This window comes from Silene latifolia, chromosome 11, assembly GCF_048544455.1.
Source record: "Silene latifolia isolate original U9 population chromosome 11, ASM4854445v1, whole genome shotgun sequence".
NCBI classification, from domain to species: domain Eukaryota; kingdom Viridiplantae; phylum Streptophyta; class Magnoliopsida; order Caryophyllales; family Caryophyllaceae; genus Silene; species Silene latifolia.
The window spans coordinates 145,355,194-145,362,312 of NC_133536.1; the positions used below are offsets into that span (position 1 = coordinate 145,355,194).

At 37.0% G+C, this 7,119-nt stretch overlaps 1 long non-coding RNA gene across 1 annotated transcript; it reads left to right on the forward strand.

Moving 5' to 3' along the window:
• Window positions 1-4,951: 4,951 nt before the first annotated feature.
• LOC141615116 (uncharacterized) lies at window positions 4,952-5,838 on the forward strand. Its single transcript, XR_012529633.1, has 3 exons — window positions 4,952-5,156; window positions 5,279-5,391; window positions 5,636-5,838. It is a non-coding gene; the product is annotated as an uncharacterized LOC141615116 (long non-coding RNA).
• The last annotated feature ends 1,281 nt before the right edge of the window (window positions 5,839-7,119 follow it).

Consider the following 7,119-nt stretch of genomic DNA (forward strand, 5'->3'; position numbering starts at 1 on the left):
CTAGAAGGTTAATTCCGTGGCCCATCGACTAGCTAAACGGGCCATGATTATGTAAGACGGGTTTCCTTCACAGCTGACGAAAATTGACTATAACCTCTTCAAATGTTGGTTATAGACTTATAGTTTAAGTAATTCTCGCGAATCATCATATGAACTATCAGAAATATCGTTTGAAATTATATGATCGAAATATATCGTTTGAATTATATGATCGAAAGGTCTCGCACTCTCACATTTTCTACAAGGAACATTTGTTGCACATGTATGTTTAAGCACAAAAACTCCTGAGAGACGGTCTCTCAATAGCGTTATTGAGAGACCTCTCACATGATGGGTATGAGGGACCCACTAAATTTCTTTTTTCCCTATTATGTCACCATGAACTTTAAAATACTCTATTACCTATCGGAAAATAAGCACCTATGCACTCCACAAGCATACATAATTCCATGCAAATTAATCGAGGTAGAATTACAACCGGTTGTAACTTGTAAGAGCCGGAAACTCTAATTATTATCATCGTTAAAACGTAGATTGATTGTCAATAATTATGAAGGTAGATAAAAATCACTATTTTATTCCTTAATAGTACATGGGAAATTGTAGGTTTGATATTCTTTTCAATGTTCATGACTAATTAAGCAAATAAAATAAATAATTTTTGACGAATGAAATATAAGAATTGACTATTTTGTTCATGATTTCATATCCATAAATTAAAAGAGATGTAAAGATCTATTAAGAAATTCAAATTCGTGGCCTAACTAATATCTTTTTTTTTTTTTTTCATTTTTGCAATTGATAATCTATATATTATCACCAGAAAAAAAAAATTAAAACTAAAATTATCAATATGAGAGTAAATAATAGAAATAAAAATATTAACCAAATCTTGCAACTTTGACCTCCGCAAAGTAGTTGCTGAAACCATTTGTAATACTACGGTTTTCCTAGGTTGGTACTCAGCCGAGTATGGCTTACTCGGTCGGGTATAGTGTGTCGTGTATCCTGTTTGGCTACTGCCCAGGAACACTCGGCCGAGTATGTTGAATACTCGACCGAGTAGAGGGTATTCGGCCGAGTATTCTCTATACTCGACCGAGTATCCGGTTTGACGAAGAGTATTTCCGCGGGTTGATTAAAGACGGTTAGAGTTATAAATTAAGATTCACTCTTTCAGTTGTTACGTTTGACAAAACCTAAAACATTCTACGTAACTCTAATCCTCTCTAATCCCTCCCAAGAGTGTTGATGGTTCGTGAGTCCTTGTCCGTTTCTCTCTTGCATCGATTTTGTTGGTAAGTCTCTAATGCTTCGTAATCAGTTAATAGGTTGGCTGTTAGGGTTTTGCCTAATTATTGTTTTTGGTTAATTTGGGGGTTTAGGGTGTGTTCATCATATATGTGTTGATTGTTGGTTACCATTGTTATAGGTGACAATGTGGTATTTGTTATAAATTTATATGATTGATTGCAGCATAGCGGATTGCGAAAAGGTAGGGTTTCCTACTCAGTTGTGCTTAATTGATTTGAGATGCCTTGTTGTAATGTGTATGATTGTGGTTTGCTGATCATCGGAGTGTTGGTGTGGTGGTGGTGTGGTGGTTGTGATGGTTGTGGTGGAGTCACTTGCGGGAGTGGCTTCACGCCCTAGTTCGCCCTCCGTGGAACCCGTCACGGGAGGGGATGTGCACATTAAGGGACAGGGTTATCGCTCGTTGATGAGCGGGATTTTGGTGGGGATTGGCTGCGGTCCCCCACTGGCGGCGTGGGCTACCTGTTGCGATAGGTGGTCTGGCAGGACAACACACCTCGGTGTGTAGTCGGTTACTATGTGAGATCGGGAGACCGGGGACGGAGGATGATCAGCTGGTTACTTTATGCACTTGCCTTATTTTAATTATGCAGAACTGACCCCGTTGTTGTTTTGTAAAATCTGTGGTGATCCATTCGGGGATGGTGAGCAGATTGTGACAAGTGATGCATTTGGTGAGCTTGGGGCGGTCATGGGAGAGTCACCACGCCGGATTAGTTATCACCGTCATGAGTCTTAGCTGTTGTTTTGTAGTAGCTAGCATTTGGATATTTCTTTTGTTGGATTTTGAGACAATATAACTTTTATAATTCTCGTACTTAATAAATGTGTTTGGGACTGTTGCTATTGATAATTACTAACCTCGGGCAACCGAGATGGTAACAACCTTTCATGCTGGGGTAGTCCTGGTAAGGTACCTTGGTATGAGGGAGTGTTACAAAGTGGTATCGGAGCCGACGATTCTGGCACCTAAAACTAATGAACCCAAAGAACTTAGGGAGTCTAAATAAAATGAACCCGGGGAGAGTTGTTTGGAGCTACCGTAAGGACTTGGGAGACGTCCCGAAGTCGCACTAAGGCCCTTACGATCTCAAACCGGTCACCAGGGGGGAAATTGTTGTGTGTCAAGTCAATGTATGTGTGTGGTACTTGTAACTTAAATTTTGTGAAATGGTTGGATGAAATGGTGAAAGTGATGAAACATGGTAGTATATGAAAGGTGGATTGTGAATTCGTATATGATAGATCTTGAGCATGAAGTATGTTGAGCATGTTACCTGTTTAATATGATCTTGAGCATGAAGTATGGTAGTGTACATGTGTATATGAACGTGGAGATGTTAATGTTTGTTTTCTTGGTAGTAGCATGTGATTAAGGTCATGCGTTTGTATACATGAATGTCGTGTTTAATTTTCATGTGGGTATGATAAAGGTTCATCTATGTACTGGTTTCTTGAACTATTGGGTCGTTATTGTTTGTTTTATTCATGTTTAACACTACTACAAAAAGCGTAATAGACATCACCTAATATACATCAGAGTTTCTAAAAAAACTGATGTATAAATATAGAAATCAAAGATTTTCAAAAAACAGATGCCTATTCAATTTAATATACATCAGTGATTTTAAAGAACCGATGTCTATTAAATTAGTTTTTAAAGGACATGAGATATTAAAATATCCAATGTCCATTTAATTACCCATATAACTTTATCAACACTCATGACCCAACAATCCGAATAAACATTATAGATTAATCATTCACCCTATATTCCCAAATCACCCATTCCTCTTCCCTCATCCTCCAAATCCGCCGCCACCTCCTCCACAACCACCGCCCCGCCACTTTCTGCCTGTGCTAACCACCACCACCACCAGCGTGTTATCCTCGAGAGTCGCCCTTCATTATTGTTGTTCGTCCATGTTCGCTATTCTTGATGAATCGAATAGTAAGAAGGTTAGGAAGCCCTATACGATTTCGAAATCGCGTGAAAGTTGGACTGAACCTGAACATGTGAAGCTCTTCAGCTGTATGTCGTTTTGCTTTCGTAACTTTGTTGAATTTATGAATTGTTGATTTTTTTATTGAGTTTTGTGGTGATTTTATTATATTAGGTATTTTGATTAAGGGTGTGATCATCGTAGTTGTAGACTTGTAGCTCAATTGCGTGGAATTAATTTAGAAGTTTGTGAGTTGAATATGTGAATTATTAGGGTTTTCTGAGAATTAGAAAGTGAAATTTAGGGGTTTGGATCTGTGGTACTGTTTGCTATTGGAAACTTTTATATAATGATTATCTGCTGTCTTGTTTCGAGAATTTTTTATATCTGCAGTAGTTTAGTATTTTTTTAAGGAACAAATTATTTCTCATTAGATTGGTGAAAGGTGTAAAGGTTGAAGAAGATTGAAATCCGGAGTAGTTTAGTAACTTCGGGGAAAATATTATTTCTCGTTTGATTGGTGAAAAGCCGGAAGCTTGCAAGAAGAGTAATCTAGTTCATTGGTTTGAAATGAGGAACTTTGGCTATGGTTCTAAATTTATTTCAAAACTAGTTATATGATGCAATTTTCATTTTTAGTATTTGAGGGATGCAGATATGTGATTATCTGCTGTCTTACTTTCACGCGATTTTGATTCATCATCAATCATATAGGGAGTGCCTTTGCCGGAAGGGACCTTGTCTGCAGCAAAGAGATCAGATGATGCCATTCTTTTAGGGGATATTGGAGGGTAATGCTTATGTACAATTTCTTGTATTGTATTCGAGCTTTTTGTTTAACTGCAAGGGTTCTAACATGGCTCTGATGGACCTTAGGTACAAATGAGATAAGCTTGAAAAGAAGCTGAAGCCAAAGACTAGTTTTCTTCAGGTTCGAGCAGGTGTTGATGTTTTGCTAATTTAAGGCCAGCAATTGTTATACCACAGGTTCTCATTTGTTATATTTCTATTTATTATATTGCTTGTTTAACCTCAAATCATGAAAAATTAGCGTTTCATTCCAAACATGATAGCTTATTATTTCTTCCTATTTTTATATTCATTTGTTTAACCTGAACGTCCTATGTCATGAAAGATTACTGTCACATCTCAAAGATGACTTTGTGTGTGATAACGATTGGTATTAAACTAGTGATGATGAAAGCTTTAGATTCATGTGTGGCTCTGGTATTCTACATATATATACTTAGGTTGAGCCGTTTTTGCTTTTCTTCTTACTTGAATTGATATCAAATATTAATATGCCAAAAAGATGCCAACTTTGATCTGGTTACAGTTGTTTTGTTTGAGTTTGATTAGTGTCATTGCTAGTTTGCTTAGTTATGATGTTCAGTACTTGAGTGCTTAGAAATCATGGAGTGACATTTCTAAGGAAAAAAAGATGGAATCTCTTAGTTTATCTCCCTTGAATGAGTGTAATTACTATATTAGCCCGTGTTTATGTTCTCATCTTTCTAGTGAGATTGGTGCCGCAAAATGTTGATGTAGGTAATCCGTGTCCAAGGACACCTTTTCTGGACACCATTTCTTACAGAGTACACCATCCGAACAGGCGTGTCTCCTTTGTCTCATTTGAGAAATGTTGAACGGCGTAACAAAGGATATATTATCTGTGGTATTGGACGGAGGAAGCTCTAATCTTTAGCTCCCACCCTCAAAATGTTTTCATTTTTTTAGTACCACAACTATGCTCACTGAATCATTAGATACATTTATTATCATACATATACTCTTGGTCACTAATCAATTTATAACGTCATTCTTGTAGATATCTTGCCTTCACCACAACTCCATAAGTACAATGCAGAGTGGTTGGCCTCACCTCTAATACTATGAATGGTAAGAGAGGTTTGTTACAGCTTATAGTAATGAGCTTTTCATGTCTACTTTAGTCATCATTCCATTTAATGTATGTGGTAATCTTCTATTTACTCTGTTCTCGTACCTAATACTTTGTGCAGGGAAGAAAATGAGGATTCATTTTCATCTAAGCGTACTTCAGTCAACTTTGATGGCATACTCTAGCTTGGGTACCACTTCCCAGATGTTTGGCTCACAACATTGTTATAGTCTGGTACGCTAGTTGTTAGCGACTTTGTGTTTTCGATTGGAAATTTGTGGAATTGTTACTGCCTCAATAAGAATAAACTTTTTTTTATTATGCTTTAGAGTTTCTATTTCCACTCTTATATCATTTCTTTAATTAACTTGATGGTTAATCAGTTATGCTCAAACTTTTTGGATATATGTACCATTATGCTAAGCAGGTGAATTTCATGATATGATCTGATCATGCTGTAATTTTCTTACATCTTTAGGTACACGGACAACCATTATTTTGTAGATGTCATATTCACCTTACGAAATTGACGAGGAGCCTTATTTAGGAGCGGCCTATTTTCTGAATGATTAGTAATGTAATGTACTTCATTACTTTGTCTGGATGATGGGTTTGGTTGTATATATATACAATAATAATTGTTGTATACAATATTTTGCAAACTAGAAAGGAAGGCAGGTTATTTGCTAGTACGCCAATTTTTTTTTTTTTTAAAAAAAATAGAACAATAGACATCAGACTTTACTAAAAACCGATGTCTATTTATGCAATAGACATCGGTTTTTAGTAAAACTATGATGCATATTCATAAAATAGGCATGGGATAAAATTAAACCTGATGTATATTCTCGAATAGACATCAGATTTAAGACTGATGTATATGCATAAAGAATATACATGTGTCAACTGTGCATCAGTTGCAAATCCGATGCCTATTGATGAAAATGTTGGATGTCTATGATGATTTTTGTAGTAGTGTAAGTTGTTTTGTTAAGAAAAAATGATTTGTATAAAAACCGATTTTGGAAGGGTTGTCTTAAAACTGTCATAAGTCGAGTTATAAAAATGATATTGCTGTAATTGCAATTGGAGGTGATAGCTTGTCCTCTTAAGACTCTAACGATAGGTCACACGCCCGAAATGACCAAGTAACGAGTGAGATATGACTGTTTTACGAAAACTGGACGATGCTGAGAACTGTGTTGGTACTCGACCGAGTAAGGGCTACTCGGCCGAGTATTCCCAATACTCGACCGAGTAATCCTTCTGCGATAATTGGGTTAGCTTCTGGAGTCGAAAACTTGGCTGAGTAATATAGTTACTCGACCGAGTACCCTATACTCGACCTAGTATGTTATGTACTCGACCGAGTACTTATTTGGGCGGTCATTTTGAGTCGGTGGTTATGTTCTTACATTTGTTTTGAGTCGTAGGGTATCTACACATGTATGTTTTGGGTCTTAAAGCGTTCTTTTATATATGTGACGGTCTTGATACGTAAGTTACCAAATGCTATGATAGGGAGAATGCCGGCTTATGAGGGATATGTGTTGGATAGGAAGGACATGAGTTATATGTGGTTGTGAGGGATAGTGGAAAAAGGAAAGGGAAGAATGAAGAGCTAATCGAGGTAAAGAGCATGTTTGGTGAGATATGGTGAGTGATATAGTCGTGTGTTGAGTATTATAAAAGTAAGTGTTTATGGGCAAGAGTGATATAGTGTAAAGAAATGTGAGAATGCAAAGGTTGAGAAGAGGGATGCGGATAGTGTTAAATTGGGATGTGTACGGGTTTATGGAGGGAGACAATTAGGATTGTGTTGGTTAAGGATATATGTGATGAAAGGTCGTTATAGAGAGATGGAAACGAATGGCGTATAGTAAAATCGAGTTATGCCGCGATGGGTAGATAGTGGTCGAGTTGGGGAATTTGGAATATCAAGAGGTGAGCCTAGTGTGTAAT